Below are 16,758 nucleotides of genomic sequence, written 5' to 3'. Positions count from 1 at the left end.
CTGACTGATTGGGCGCGAGTGTTGCGGCAGCTGGCGCGCACCGTGATAGGTGCGCGTCATAGCTGACTGCCCGGAGGAGTGGCCGGGTTGTCAAGGCAACCTGGCGCAACTGTCTACGTGCTGGGATCTCCGGGGGCGATTGATTTTTTGATGATACAGCTGAGATGTGATTTTGGCGCGCTCATTTGGCAACAAAGAAGGGTATATAAGGTATGTCTTTGTCACTTTTGAATTGTTATGTGTATCCTGATGACGGGTTGAAATAAACCCAAAACGTTCATAAGAGGACCGTGTCCAGTATTTACTTGCAAGACCAGTGAGTGCCGTTCTTGGGTTTACCTGCATGCTTTGTTCTGACGCAGCACCGTGGCAAGCTGTATACATGGGACAGAAGTGAGTGCCAACCTTTGGAAGTTATATATATATATATATATATATATATATATAGCAGTCCAGTTTAGCAGGCACTCTAAATCAATTCAGTACTATACCGCAGTGCACAGCTCATGGAAATACATAGAAGGGGCAGACAGCAGCACTCATAGCGGGCTCAAATGAAACACAAGACACCCAGGTCCAGCAGCAACATTTCGGATTTTACTCCGTCCTCAGGCTACAGGTCAAAGCATAAGACAATAAAACAAGAAACATACCGTTATACCTCTTCAAAAGAGAGTGATTCTTCTCAGTCTCCCACGCCGGGGCCGGCCGCACTTCCGGTTTCCTGTTCCCAGTGATGTAACCGCACAGCACTGGGTTCCCGGGGGCGTTGGCATAGCAACCTGAAGCGGCAGCAGCAGTGAGCGCTGAGGGACAAAAAGCAACAATACTACGATCTTGTGCAACATAAATACACGTACCCAAAGCAAGCCATAGCAGATCCAATATTATGTTTCCCATATAATTTAAGACAGAGACTCATATGTCTATACGAGCAGCACAGTTAACTGTATTTAAGGCAAATAATGTATGTCATATAGTATAAGGATAATTGTATAATATAAGGCATTAATCTATTCAAAAGTTAATTATATCCTCTACATAAAATACAGTATATCATATTATATTATAAACATATTTTAAACAAGAATTGATCGTTAAGGCCATGAGGTTTAATAATGTCCATCTTATAGATCCAAAATGCCTCTCTTTGTAAGAGACATTTTCCCCGATCTCCTCCCCTCAAATCTTCCGGGATATGATCTATTATAGTATATCTCAGGGTAGAAAGCCCATATTTAGCTTGTGCATAGTGCTTGACCACTGGTTGTTCATTCTCCTTTTTTACATTATTGATCGCAGCTCTAATGGCGGAGCGATGTTGTGTGATCCTCTGTCTAAAAATTGTTATCATCTTGCCAATGTAGCACAACCCACAGGGGCATTTTATCAAGTATAGTACATATGTGGTAGTTCACGTTACTGGAAAGTTGATCTGAAATTTTGTTCCTAAATGAGGGTGAGTAAAAATTTTAGCTGCAATCATATAGCAGCAAGTAGTGCAGCCAATACACTTGTAGCAACCTGCTTGTCTCATGAATACCTCAGAGCCGTAACTACGTGTGTGCCAGGAGTGACTGGCACACAGCGCAGTCGCCCTGAGGGCGCACAGCCAGCAACTATGTCAGCGGCTTGAAATGAGTAAAATTGACTCATTACAAGCCGCCTGTGCTGTGTGCACTGCCGGAGGAGAAGAGGAGAATAGCAGCGTCAGGGGAGGACCCGGAGGAGGTGGAGGGAGGGGGACTGGAGCAGCAGCAGCGTGAAAGAGACAGCATTATGCTAAAGTAGTTTTCAGCCATCTTGTATCACAGTAGCCATTTGTCTGAACATAAAGAAATGCTTTTGCTTTAAAGTTATAAGTAATGCTGACATTTCATTAGATAGAGAGACGTTCCTCTGAGAATCAAGGTTAAGATAATCACTTATCTCCTGGGACATGTTTTGAGAACAGTGATGTTTTGAGAATGGTGAAGTTTTGAGAACAATGTCTACAGACTGATTCCCAAGGATTGTAATGTCTCATAATTTCTATGTGTGAGAAATGATGCCTATGCTTACATTTTGTGACGTATAACAAATTCCTGTATATGCCTATAAGAACCCCTAGACAATAAACTGTTTCGGGCTCATTCTGATCAACATAACCATGTGTGCTGTCTGCTGATTGGATCTTAATTAATCTTTTGGGAGGCTCAGAGTGTTTGCTTCGTTTGACCCTTTGATTGTTGGTATAGGTTAACTTTCCCATAAGGTATCTCCCTATAAGCATAAGTGTGATGTTTAAAAGAGCAGGTCTTTTAAACTAAGAATCACTGACTTTTTGTTTTTCGATACTGCGCAGTACAAGTAAGGTGCGGCCCAGAAGGATTTCGCAAAGTGAACTGATCAATCATGTGAAGGGACCGCATAACAGTGAGCCCCTGGAGATCGTCAGTGCTAGGGAGGGGAATTAGGCACTTGTATTGGTGCAATTTGTTTAAGGGGCAAACTTTCCAGAGGAATTTGAAGATTTGAAGCAAACAACAAACACTGGATTAATAAAATAAGGGTTTTTCTGACACTGTAAAAATTTGGCCAAAGAACAATATTTGATCCTTTGTTATAATTTTTATATTGCATGCACACCACTGTGTATAAAACAGCGATGTGTACATGTAGTATGAACTGCAGTTTTGCTGCTATAAGCTAAAAATTTAATTTAATTTGGCTCAGGAAGAATAAAGGGAACAGTATGTATAGATAATGTTTCTACGTGAAAGAGCATACTGCAATAGGTACATACATAAGGATATAAAATGTTTTTGACTACAAAATATGGATAATATGATAGTAAGTAAAAGTTGAATTAGGAAAATAATTGTCACTTTATTCCTGAATGCCTTATAAGATTTTAAAGACAACTAAGTAGCAGTAAGTTTAACTAAATAGAACATGCTACTGCAAATTATATTAATGGGTGATCACGCATTCTTATGTAGATTTATATATTCCCATAAGTAATTTTACATATAAGCAATGTGTATTTTAGTTTTGGTTTAGAAAATAATTCTCAGCTGTTAGGTAGCTGAAGACAGTAGCATAGTACTCATTACTACTGCACTTTGGGGGTAATTCCAAGTTGATCACAGCAGGAATTTTGTTAGCAGTTGGGCAAAACCATGTGCACTGCAGGGGAGGTAGATATAACATATGCAGAAAGAGTTATATTTGGGTTTTATTATTTTATTTCTGTGCATGGTAAATACTGGCTGCTTTATTTTTACACTGCAAATTAGATTGCAGATTGAACACATCACACCCAAATCTAACTCTCTCTGCACATGTTAAATCTGCCTCCCCTGCAGTGCACGTGGTTTTGCCCAACTGCTAACAAAATTCCTGCTGCGATCAACTTGGAATTACCCCTTTTGTTATTATCTGAGATACTAGAAGATTTGTAATGCAGTTTTGATGCAGGGGAAAATGCCAACCCCAGACATATTGATCAGGAACATTACATACCATAGTTTCAGTCTGATATGTTATAAATTGTAAATGAGTTACCAGATATGAGGAGAAATCCTGTTGCATTTTTTGTAAGTAGTTGTCACAGATATATGGTATATATAGACCTTGTTGGATAGATTTAGAACAGGTTCTCAGAGCGGTAGGCTACATGCCAGCAGCAGAAGAAAAGATGTGCAAGTGAAGAAAGGAAAAGTATGTAGGGCAAGTGAAGAAAGAAAAGGTATGTAGGATAATAGATGGATCATAAAGAGAGAGGTGATTGGAAAAAGAAAAGTTGAAAAGCAATATGAAGGTTGTATGAAAGTTTGAAGACTAAAAGAAAGTCTGTTTCAAGAAAGACAAAAAAAGACATCTGACAGTGGTCAGTATTACATGGCAAGATTACAGAGGTGATGCCATGATCAGAGGATTTGAAGCACCAGCAGCTCCAGAGTTAAAGCAAATACTAAGGAACAAGACAGAAGTACCAAAAGACTAATGAATGATGCTTCTTCTGCCAACATGAGGTGTAGGCTTCTTCCGGTACCTCCCAGTGGACATAATGTCTCAGAAGAAACAACAGAAGGTATGGTCACAGTCACCTTGCCCACTGTAGAAGGATGTTTGTGTCTAATCAATACTGGAGCCAGCAGAAGCATATTACAGCCGAGGGAGGTACCACAAGAACTAATGTTACAGAAACACTTGAAGGGACAGGAGATGCAAGAACTACAGTCACCATTACCAGTCCAGTTCTTGACCTCAAGTACATGTCCAGTGACTTTGCTGGGACACAATGTACTGAAGCTTATCCAAGCGAGAATACAGTACACCCCAGCAGAAGTTGAATTTTACAGCAACTTACCAAAGGAGGTACAGAACCATTATACAAAAGACCTACCTGAATGGATGAAAGAAGTCCTAGCAAAGTGAAGCAAGTTGGAACAGAAGTTCAGTACCAATACTGCTAGACCAAGATTACCCCAGGGAGGGGCTACATCACCAAGTGATTTATCCAGAAAACACACAGTTAATACAGTATGTGGATGACCTGCTGATTGCCACCTCCACCACTGAAAAAGGTGCCAAGAAGAGAAAGTGTCTTTACTGAAGTATCTGTAAGAACAAGACTGCAGAGCCTCAAAGGAGAAATTGCAGCTAGCAAAGCAAAATGTAATCTTCCTAGGACACTCAAGGTACCCGACATCTAACAGAAGACAGAAAGAAATTCATAATGCAAGCTAAGATTCCAACTAGTGTCAAATAAGATCATAAAATCTTATGATCTTATTTGATATTACAGAGAATGGATACCTCTAGCACCAGTCTACATGCAAGCATTGTATGACAACACTGAAAGTGAGGGAAGGTCCACATCCTACACACAGCAACAGATGAATGATGCAATTGAACAATTGGAAGCAGCAGTTGCCTCATCTCTGGCCCTAGGACTACCTGACTACAGAAGGAGGCCATGCACTGGGAGTCCTCACGCAAAAATATGGACTAAGGCAAAGACCAGTGGCCTACCACTCAGGAAAGCTTGACAACATTACTCAAGGAGCACCCACCTGCAACAGAGCAGTGGCAGCAGCAGTCCTAGAAGAGGACAAGAGCACAGACATAGTGCTGAATCATGAGCTTATCATCCAGGTACCGCATGCAGGTACAGAGAAGCTTCAACAAGCAAGAACCAGACACCTGTCAGCAGCAAGGCTGACCAAGTATGACGTAGCACTGTTAAGTGCATTAAACGTGACCATCAGAAGATGTACTACCCTCAACCCAGCAACCCTTTTTCCAGCTTAATAAATAAAGGTGTTGTATATCAAGATTCAAAAGGAGAGAGAAACTGATTGGTGGATCAGCAAGAAGATGATGATGAGGACCAGGAAGGTGGTCCGGAAGAGGAAGATACAGATAGATCATCATGGACGCAGGACCAAATGGCCAGTCCAGAGCAAGATGATAGTTCTGTGTCCAGAGTGCTGGTCCAGAGCAAGATTATAGTTCTACTAATCAAAATTTTTCTTTTTTTCCCCATGATTGTGTGGCTTTACTGGAACAAGAAAACTCAACACTTGCCACATGTTACAAATACAGCCCCACCTAATGCTCAGCATGAGCTATATGTGGATGGATCAAGGTACTATGAGGATGGGATTCCTTATACAGGATATGCAGTAACCACTGAACATGAAGTTGTGGATTCAGGATCCTTACCATCCCAGCACAGGATTGTGGGCCATATATGGAAAAGCAGAGGCTTCAAGACGGCAAGTGGCGAAAACATACAACATGCTTCACTGATCAGACACTGGTTCAGAGCTCTGCAAGGGCCACACAAAAGTTGTAGTAATGAAGATCCAGGCACACGCAATAAACGATACTTCTGAATCAAGAGGCAACAATCTGGCAAGATGCTGAAGCCAAGAGGACAGCAAAATGCCCCCAACAGAAAAGGCAAGCCTATACAGTAAAGTAACCATTCCAGCGCCAGACCAAATGCCTGATTATGCCACACTAATTGAACTTCAGAACCAAGCAGGAGAGAATGAGAAAGTAGCCTGTGAAAAAAGAAAGCAACTAAACAACCAGTGAAGGTAGCAATCTACACCACACAGACAAAAGAAACAGAGGAAGTAAAGCCTCAAATGCCTGATCTACAGGATTTGAAAAAATTTCAGGAGCAAGCAGGTCCTGAAGAAAAAGCAGCATGGCAGAGAAGAGGAGCCAGACAGGAAGAAGAAACTGGTTTATGGATATCAGAAGAGAAGATATGCTTACCCAGAAGCTTATATCCACCTATGTGTAAAGTCAGCCATGGACTCACACACCTGGGAAAGGATCAAATGGTAAATTTAGTTAATAAAATATGGATAGCTCCAGGATTTTATCCAGCAGCAACCAAGTTTGTACAAGCCTGCTGGATATGTGGAAATGTCCAATCCAGGACAAAAGGTTAAGACAACCCTTGGAGCAATCCCCAAAAGTTATTTTCCATTGCAAATTGACTATATCTAGCTGCTATAGATGTATTGGTAGCCACAGACATTTTCAGTTATTGGCCAATGGCAAAAGCTACAGCAAAATCAAGAGTTAGAAAATTAATTTCAGAAGTTATTTGCAGATATGGAGTACCAGAAGTTATAGTATCAGATAGCGGTATGCATTTCATTGAAGAAATAATGTAGTACATAATGTAAGATTTTGGGATGCAACAGGCATTCCTTGTGTTGTATCGTCCGCAGATTAGTGAGTGTGTCACAGAAACCAGAAAGGGATGCTAGGGCAGTGGCGTCATTAGGAGGGTGCGGGGGGTGCGGCCCGCACCCAGGTGTCTCCCTTCAATGGGGTGACACCAAAAAGAGCTGCACACCCGCACCCCCCATCTCATCCACATCCGCAGCGGCACCCACACTCACTCTCGGCACCAAGGATGTCTGTACGTGATACTGGCAGTTGCAGGTCTTACCAGCAACAGCCATCCCTAGCGCTGCACTTTGTCTCTGCTTCCTTGTTCGATTGAGGCTGGACACAGGAGCACTGACAGTCACATGACTGACATGTCATGTGCTGTAATGAAGCCTGCGATGCGAGGGCACCTGGACTCTGCTCCTTCCTCTACATCTTCAGCTGCAGCACATGGGCTCCCTTCCCACCTCCACCACCCATGTAAACCTTTACCCTGACGGCCTGACCCTGTTCATCATGATCGACTACAGGGACATCGGAACAGGAATATAAATGGTTAGCTCACACCTCCCCCAATTCAGGAAGGGAACCAGTCAGCTGTGCCTGTGCAGGGGCTCCCCACCTCTTACCCAGTGGTTCTGTTTAAGTGGAACTGGGGTGGAGGGTGGGATTCTCACAGTTCAGATAGTTAATAAGCATAAGGGGAAAGGCAAGCTACGTGGGTTTTGTTATAAGGGTGATGGGGATTAATGTCATTTAGATAAGATGAATTGTTTAATGATTTTATTTGAGGTTAGGAATGAGTTCTTTTGATTAGATCCATCAGCTTAATTAATATACAGTAAATGTAATTGATGATGCAGGGGTTAATTATCGGTGGGTATGAGGGAGCCAGTCAGGGAAGTAGAAGACAATGAGGTCCGCACAGTCACTCCACTGCAGTACAGCCAGTTCCTCCCTCTCTGGTAACACTGCACACTACAGTGGACAGCACTCGACTATATATATATACACACTGCTCAAAGTGGGCCGGTATACACTGGTATGGCATACCACTACTTCGAGCTCTGACTGAGACCCCCCCGCCGCATTTCAAATTCAGCGCTATTGTACTGGTAGCCAATCAGGAGCTGGCACTCCTGATTGGCTGTCGGTCCGTGGCAGATTTGATATAGTGGCGGTCATAGACGGACCAGAGCCGCGCCAAAGGGCGCTGCCCGCTGTCTCCTTCGCACCACCGCCCGCAGCCTCCGCACTGCTGACCACAGCCTCCTCATCCTCCGCCGACCACAGCCAACTCTGCATCGCTGCTGACCACAACCTCCTCATCCTCCACACTGCCAATCACAGCCTCCTCCACACCGCCGCTGCTGATTAGGTAATTTTACACTGCTGCCTTTCTTTCTCCCTTCTGTATGTTGTTGCTGTCCCTCTCTCTGTCACTCTCCCTGTCCCTATGCCACTCTGTCACACTCACTGTCCCTATGACCCTGCTGTCACTGTCCCTGCTGTCAATCTCCCTGTCCCTATGTCCCTGTTGTCACTCTCCCTGTCCCTGTTGTCACTGTCCCTATGCCCCTGCTGTCCATCTCCCTGTCCCTTCTGTCACTCTCCCTGTCCCTGAATTGCGGCTCAATGTGAATTTTGGCTCATTCCGTGTGGCATAATGTCAATTTTGGCTCATTCCGTCTGGTATAATGTGAATTTGGCTCATTCCGTGTGGCATAATGTGAATTTTGCTCATTCCGTGTGGCATAATGTGAATTTGGCTCATTCATACTATGTGGAAAAATGTGAATTTTGGCTCATTCCATGTGGCAAAATGTGAATTTTGGCTCATTCCATGTGAATTATGGCTCATTCCATGTGGCATAATGTGAATTTTGGCTCATTCTGTGTGAATTTTGGCTCATTCCATGTGGCATAATGTGAATTTTGGCTCATTCCATGTGGCATAATGTGTAAGGAGCACCAGTACTAGATAGTATAAAGGGGTATATGGTGTGGTACACTACACTTAAGGGCACTCCCCCTTTTCAGCGTCCATGCCCCCTTTTCCAGACCATGGCGCACACTTAATAACATATATATATATATATATATATATATACATACAGGGGTGGAACTACCGGAGACAACGGAGTCTGTTGCCGCCGGGCTCCAGCCCTGAAGGGGGCACTGCCTCCGTTGTCCCCCGTTCCGTGCCCTTCTGTTCCTGCAGTTTAAGTATGTAGCCGCCGAGCGGGTGCTCCTCCTTTGCGACCCGGTGACCTTTTTTGCGGACTCTGGTCGCATACATCAGTAACAGCTGACCGCGACCCAGAGGCTACTGAGGAGCCGGCCGGCAGACAGTGCGGCGTGCGGGATGAGAGGAGGCTGACGCGGCTGTATGTGGCAGGGGGAGCAGCAGCAGAACAGGTACTGCATTATGAAACAATGAAGAATAGCATTGTTGATATTACAGTCCAGATTTACCTGTTCTTATACAGTTTATTGCCAGTTGTTGATGCCTGCAAGCATTGCTATTCGTTTCTATTTTATATATATATATATATATATATATATATATATATATATATATAAAGCTGTTATGATGTTTTTGCATAATATCAATAAAAAAAATACTCAAAAGAATAGCATTCTATTAAGTGAAAGCTATGGGAGGGGGGTTCTTGTGGGTGGGACGGCCTGTGTTTGTGTGTGTGTGTGTATATATATATATATATATATATATATATACACACAAAATCATAGGCGTGCGCAGACGCCGACACAGGGGTACTGCTTCAGACTTCCACCCTCCGCTGGGTATCAGACTACCTACACACACCCCTTGCTCTGGACATAAGACTGCTCACCTGGGCCGCCCAGGTAAGCAGACTATGTCCTGGGTGGGGGGTAGACCAACCATAATGCGGCGGAGGGGGGAATGTTCGGAGCATCTCCCCCCTGTGGTGTATGTATAGATTTGTGCAAGTGGCGATAGCTATACTTTGGGGGAATCTGTGTGAGTGGGGTGAGCTGTATGTGTATGTATTTATATATACATTTATATGGCGCTCAGAGTTGGTATATGTCCTAGGGTCCTGTGGGGGTCGTTACCCAGCTCTATTCAGTCTCCACAAAATTCACCCCACTTAGGGCTATAAAAAACGCCCCAGAGAACACCGCCAGTACCGCCCACCATATGGCACTTGACTACTTGGTGGGAGGAGGGGGGCACCAAACGCCATCTTGCCTCCGGGCGATCAGGATGAACTTACGCCACTGTATACATATGCATGATCCAGCTCTCCCAATTTGACAAAACAGCATGATCCAGCTCTCCCAGCTGACCTGACAAAAGTGCCACACATTAAAGGGCGCAGAAATGTTGCCTTTGTTAAAAGATGTTTATTTAGTCGCCAGGCCCAGGAGTGCCGCGCATGTGGAATATATATATATATATATATATATATTTTTTTTTTTTTTTCCTTAATTGGGGGAATGCAAGTAAGGCCGGTATTGAAGTACCTGCGATCATTGACCACAGGTATTTGCATTGCTGGGGGCTATTCAATAAACCCCAATAAGCCGTCACGAGCCGCAGCTTATTGGGGATTTGTTTCACCTGCCTCAGGCAGGCGAACCAAAATCCCTGAAAACAGCTTAGTTTTTGTCCGAAAACAGGGTTGTTGAAAACACACAGGTTTCACTGAACCTGTGTGTTTTTGGGAGAAAATTTTCTTTTTGTACTTCAGGTGACCTAATTGGACAGCCCCCCAAAAAATATCAAATCAGCAGTTTTTCGCTCCCGATGTTTCTCCGTGTGTATTTGTATACTGACTTAGTTGCCTTATTAAGCTTCAGTTGTAGTTTTGCCAAAATAACAAAACTGCAACTGCTATCTCTGCAGTCTGCGTGTGATGTCACACGGCCGCCCCGAACCCATCTCCATTTATGACGACATTCCCCCGCAATGCTGAGTCGATAAGCCCACAATGCTGTGTCGCCGCCCCGTGGACTCCTCTGCCTGTCAAATCAGGCAGAGGTGTTCGCATAAGTTGGATGCGATTGCATCTTACTTTGTGAGCACGCGCGGTATGGTCCATGGAGGGGTGACACTATCAGTTACCACACCGGGTGACACCAACCCTAGTGACGCCACTGTGCTAGGGTGTTTATTTTTAATACTGGTTAATAGTAGAACCATACTCAGTAAAACCACAGGTTATTCACCTTATGAAATCTTGTTTGGTAGCATACCTAAGCTAGGATGTTATTATCCACAAGAGTTAAGGCATAAATATAGTGATTTGACTGCATATGTTAAAAAGTCTTACTGAAAAACTAACATCTTTGCATTCTCTAGTTTTTGCCTCTCTCCCAGATTCAGGAGCAGCTCTAAATCCCGACAGGCTTCAGCCAGGAGATTGGGTGTATCTGGAAAAGACTCATGAGAAAGTCACTTGAGCCCAGATTTGATGGTCCATATCTCCTTATTGCAATCATTGGTTGAAACCTACTGTGTTAGACATTTACACCGACACCACATACTGTGTAACACATAGGGGTTGCATTTATTCTACGAATAAGAACATACTTTAGATATATAACCATTGCCCATCATACAAATATTAGGTTGGGGTGATTACAGAAGCAATATCAGTAGTTTAAACTACATCAAATATTGGTTCACTACTCTCAACATCATACCATCCATCCTTTAATTAAAGAGACTAGGATTGAGCGCGGTACGAAATTTGTGTTTTAAAGCTCTTAGTTCCAGGATGTTGATGGGCAGGCCGGCTTCCAGACTTGACCACCTTCCTTGGAAAGTTACTCCTTGAGTGACTGCTCCCCAGCCACGAAGGCTCGCATCTATGGTTAGAAGGACCCATTCCTGAATCCCGAACCTGCAGCCCTCCAGAAGTTGAGGTAATTGTAGCCACCAGAGGAGCGAAATCCTGGCTTTCGGCGACAGACGTATTCTCTGGTGCATGTGGAGATGAGATCCTGACCACTTGTCCAGGAGATCCAGTTGGAAGGTCCGAGCGTGGAACCTCCCATACTGGAGAGCCTCATAAGAGGCCACCATCTTTCCCAACAGGCGAATGCATTGTTGAACTAACACCCGGGCTGGTTTCAGGACATCCCGGACCATTGTTTGTATCACCAACGCCTTCTCCTGTGGAAGAAACACCCTCTGCACTTCTGTGTCTAGGATCATTCCCAGAAAGGACAACCTCTGGGTTGGTTCCAAATGTGACTTTGGAAGGTTCAAAATCCAACCGTGGATCTTGAGGAGGCAGATTGAGAGAACAATGGACTGCAGCAGCTTCTCCTTGGACGATGCCTTTATCAGCAGATCGTCTAGATATGGAATGATGTTCACCCCTTGTTTGCAGAGGAGAATCATCATCTCTGCCATCACCTTGGTAAACACCCTCGGTGCTGTGGAGAGGCCGTATGGCAGGGCCTGGAACTGAAAATGACAGTCCAGTAATGCGAGACGGAGATAAGCCTGATGCGGCAGCCAGATTGGAATGTGTAGGTACGCATCCTTGATATCCAAGGATACCAGGAATTCCCCCTGTTCCAGACCTGATATCACTGCCCTGAGAGACTCCATTTTGAACTTGAACTCCGTTAGAAAGGGGTTCAATGATTTTAGGTTCAGAATGGGCCTGACCGAACCATCCGGTTTCGGTACCACGTAAAGGTTCAAATAGTAACCTGTGGTTTGCGAATGAGGAGGAACTAGCACAATGACCTGTCCCCCATCAACTTGTGGACAGCTTCTTGTAGGACAGTGCTGTCTGCCAGCAGAGCTGGTAAGCCTGATTTGAAAAAAACGCCAAAGAGGGAGACTTTCAGCCTGTATCCCTGGGACACAATATCTATCACCCAGGGATCCAAGCCGGATGATACCCAGATGTGACTGAATTGTCTGAGTCTCGCTCCCGCTGGCCCCACCTCCAGACCGCGCGGTCCACCGTCATGCGGAGGACTTCGGTGTACCTGAAGCAGGCTTTTGTTCCTGGGAACCTGCAGCGGCAGGTTTCTTGGACTTAACTCGACCTCCCCTAAAGAAGGTATTGGACGGTCTGGCCTTTCTAGGCTTGTTAAGCAGAAAGGACTGTGTTGCTGAAGAAGAGAAGGATTTCTTCGGAGCAGGTGCAGCTGAGGGAAGAAACGGAGACTTACCCGCTGTAGCCGTGGATATCCACGCGTCTAAAGCTCCCCCAAAGAGAGCCTGACCTGTATAGGGTAGGGACTACACACTCTTTCTGGATTCCGAGTCGGCCGACCACTGGTGCAGCCACAGTCCCTGACGAGCTGAAACAGACATGGAAGAGATTCCCGCAGCCATGGAACCCAGGTCTTTCATGGAGTCTACCATAAAACCTGCTGAATCGTGAATGTTGCGTAAATATAATTCAACATCACCCTTATCCATCATATCCAAATCCTCTAGTAAAGTTGCTGACCACTTTACTATAGCCTTTGCAATCCATGCACTAGCAATAGTGGGGTGTAATATGGCCCCTGAAGCAGTGTACATTGATTTAAGTGTGTTATCAATTTTTTGATCATTCGGCTCCTTTAAGGTGGTAGATCCTGGAACAGGTAAAACCACCTTCTTTGAGAGTCTGGACACAGATGCGTCAACAATCGGCGGGTTTTCCCATTTTTTCCTATCCTCCTCAGGGAAAGGAAACGCCACCTGTACTTGTTTAGGGATCTGGAATTTTTTCTCAGGGTTTTCCCATGCTTTCTCAAATATAGCATTCAATTCCTTTGACGCAGGGAAGGTTAGCGAGGCTTTTTTATTGTCAGTGAAAAAAGCCTCCTCAACTTTCGCAGGTGTATCATTAATATGTAACACATCCCTGATAGCCTCTATCATCAATTGCACCCCCTTTGCAAGAGATGCAGATCCCCGCAACACATCCCCATCACCGTCTGTGGTGTCAGAATCGGTATCCGTGTCATCCTGCGTGACATGCACAAGCGCACGTTTGTGGGGGTATATAGCGGAGCGTCCCGAGGTACCAGAATCGGGCCATACTACCATAGAGCTCTGTAATACCTGGGTTGCAGCTTAATTACTTGCAACCCTGTCAGAAATCCAAGATTTGATAGAGGAAAACCACTCAGGCTCCCTTGCTGGTATCTGTGCTAAACCAGTGCTATCCTGATTACATGGAATGGGATCATCTTGGGAGGACAAATCCTCTCAGCATATGACACAGCGACCCTGGACATAGCTAAAGGAGACCACCAAACACTCCACACACACACAGGGGAGGGTAGACAGAGTTTCCCCCACAAGAATGGCAAGAGAGACACAGAGACACAGAGATTAGAGCCAACCCACACACAGCGCTTTTTTACAAGAAGGGAGAACCCTTTTCAGCGCTGACTGTGTACCTTAATAGGATACACAGTCGTATTGTAGCCTCCCCCCCCCCCTTCCTACAACCCCCTGGTACCGTTTGCATATAGCTGGAGTTGCTGTGGAGGGACATGATTCTCCTTGTCAGCGCTGTGCAGGCAGGAAAATGGCACTGAACGCTGCTGTGTCCGCTCTGAGGAGAAGCTCTGCCCCCAAAATGGCGCTGTCTTCCCGATCTTCATCAGATTATGCTGGCCTGAGGATTTAGTGCTGGCTGAAATCCGGGGACCCCGACAGGCTTCTGGACCAGTGTAGGGTGTCGCGCTGGCTCAGGGCGCCCCTCGTAGTGCCGCACCATGTACCGTTGAGCCATCCCCAGAGCGCAGTTAATACTGCGCTCCTACCCTGCTGCTGCCAACTTCACACTGACACCCCCCCCCCCCCCCCCGCCCCCACAATCCCTTGCTAGGGGATTTGGTGTCTCACTCGCCACCGATTCTTCAGCTCTGCAAGGGGGTGGTGGCATGCTGCTGGGGCGAGCGGTCCCCTGTGGCGGAGAACGATCAGACCCCTCTGGAGCTCAGTGTCCTGACAGCAGAGACAGTGGCTCATATCCCACAGGGTGGACACTACTCCCCCCTCAGTCCCTCACTGCATGGAGGCTGTTGCAGTAGCCTCCCTGTAAAACAATAAACTCTAAAAAATAACTTTTACCAGGAAACTCAGGAGAGCTCCCCTAGCTGTGACCGGCTCCTCCGGGCACATTTTCTAAACTGAGTCTGGTGTGAGGGGCATAGAGGGAGGAGCCAGCCCACACTCTCAACCTCTTAAAGTGCCAATGGCTCCTGGTGGACCCGTCTATACCCCATGGTACTAATGTGGACCCCAGCATCCCCTAGGACGAAAGAGAAATTATATGTAAATTCCGAGAGAGAGGATATTCTTCTGATTCCTTGTTAAGAATTAAAAACAAAGGGGACAAGATTCCACATGCGGATACCTTATGTGGAAGAAAGAAACAGAAATTGATCCAAGATTGGCTACATTGGGTCCATAGTTTCAATGTGGCAGACAAAGTTATCAGTGAAACGCCTAAGACTCTTTAACAAATAGTTCAACAAGCTAAAGATCTGAGGGTCCTTAAACATACAAAGATCATGTCATGCTACAAGAGGGGACGCAACATTCAAGACCATGGGGGTCATTCCGAGTTGATCGCTAGCTGCCGTTGTTCGCAGCGCAGCGACCAGGCTAAAAATCGGCACGGTGCGCACGCGCAACGTATTTCACAAAAGCTGATGTAGTTTTACACAAGGTCTAGCGACGCTTTTCAGGCGCACTGCTGATCGTTGAGTGATTGACAGGAAGTGGGTGTTTCTGGGTGGTAACTGGCCGTTTTCGGGGTGTGTGTGAAAAAACGCAGGCGTGCCAGATAAAAACGCAGGAGTGGCTGGAGAAACGGGGGAGTGGCTGGCCAAACGCAGGGCGTGTTTGTGACGTCAAAACAGGAACTAAAAAGTCTGAAGTGATCGCAAGGTAGGAGTAGGTCTGCAGCAACTCTGAAACTGCACTTTTTTTTGTAGCAGCACTGCGATCCTTTCGTTCGCACTTCTGCTAAGCTAAGATACACTCCCAGAGGGCGGCGGCATAGCGTTTGCACTGCTGCTAAAAGCAGGTAGCGAGCGAACAACTCGGAATGAGGGCCCTTGTTGTCAGGACTGACAGTAGCAAAAGGAAACCTCCTAATATATCTATGAGACAAGCAGGTTGCTACAAGTGTATTGGCTGCACTACTTGCAGCTATATGATTGCAGCTAAATATTTTAATCACCCTCATTTAGGAACAAAATTTCGGATCAACTTTCCAGTAACGTGAACTACCACATATGTACTATACTTGATAAAATGCCCCTGTGGGAAGACGATAAGAACTTTTAGACAGAGGATCACACAACATCGCTCCGCCATTAGAGCTGCGATCAATAATGTAAAATAGGAGAATGAACAACCAGTGGTCAAGCACTTCGCACAGGCTAAATATGGGCTTTCTACCCTGAGATATACTATAATAGATCATATCCCGGAAGATTTGAGGGGAGGAGATCGTGGAAAACGTCTCTTACAAAGAGAGGCATTTTGGATCTATGAGATGGACACTATTAAACCTTGTGGCCTTAACGATCAATTCTCGTTTAATATATTTTTATAATATAATATGATATACTGTATTTTATGTAGAGGATATAATTAACTTTTGAATAGATGAATGCCTTATACAATTATCCCTATACTATATGAGATACATTTTTTGCCTTCATTGCTTAACTCTGCTAGTCATATAGACATATGAGTCTCTGTCTTAAATTATATGGGAAACATAATATTGGATCCACTATGGCTTGCTCAGGGTACGTGTATTTATGTATTTATGCACAAGATTGTAATAATGTTGCTTTTTTTTCTCTGAGAGCTCACCGCCGCTGCCACTAAACCTCACACGTCAGATGCATCCACGCGCCACTCAAGCACACTTATCTTATAAAATAAAGACACAACAACTGTAATTGGCGTGAAAGGGGTCAGCTTTTATTTTCTGACTGAGAGGAAGGCCTATTAAATACTAAAACTAAAATGTAGACTTCCTTCTCTAACTAAGGTGGCGGGGAGAAGAACGGTTAAACATGATAAACGTAACA

The 16,758-nt window shown here is 45.0% G+C and overlaps 1 long non-coding RNA gene across 1 annotated transcript in view; it reads left to right on the top strand.

Annotated features, from left to right (window-relative positions):
* The window catches only part of LOC134945335 (uncharacterized), a 145,781-nt gene extending 129,231 nt beyond the window's left edge, over window positions 1-16,550 (top strand). Inside the window, exon 4 of the long non-coding RNA XR_010182100.1 lies at window positions 16,531-16,550. This is a non-coding gene — a long non-coding RNA (uncharacterized LOC134945335). The remainder of the gene's footprint in view (window positions 1-16,530) is intronic.
* The last annotated feature ends 208 nt before the right edge of the window (window positions 16,551-16,758 follow it).

Source organism: Pseudophryne corroboree, chromosome 7 (assembly GCF_028390025.1).
Source record: "Pseudophryne corroboree isolate aPseCor3 chromosome 7, aPseCor3.hap2, whole genome shotgun sequence".
Lineage (NCBI taxonomy): Eukaryota > Metazoa > Chordata > Amphibia > Anura > Myobatrachidae > Pseudophryne > Pseudophryne corroboree.
Note: the sequence above shows the minus strand (reverse complement) of the source record. Positions and strands in the feature narration are given on the sequence as shown.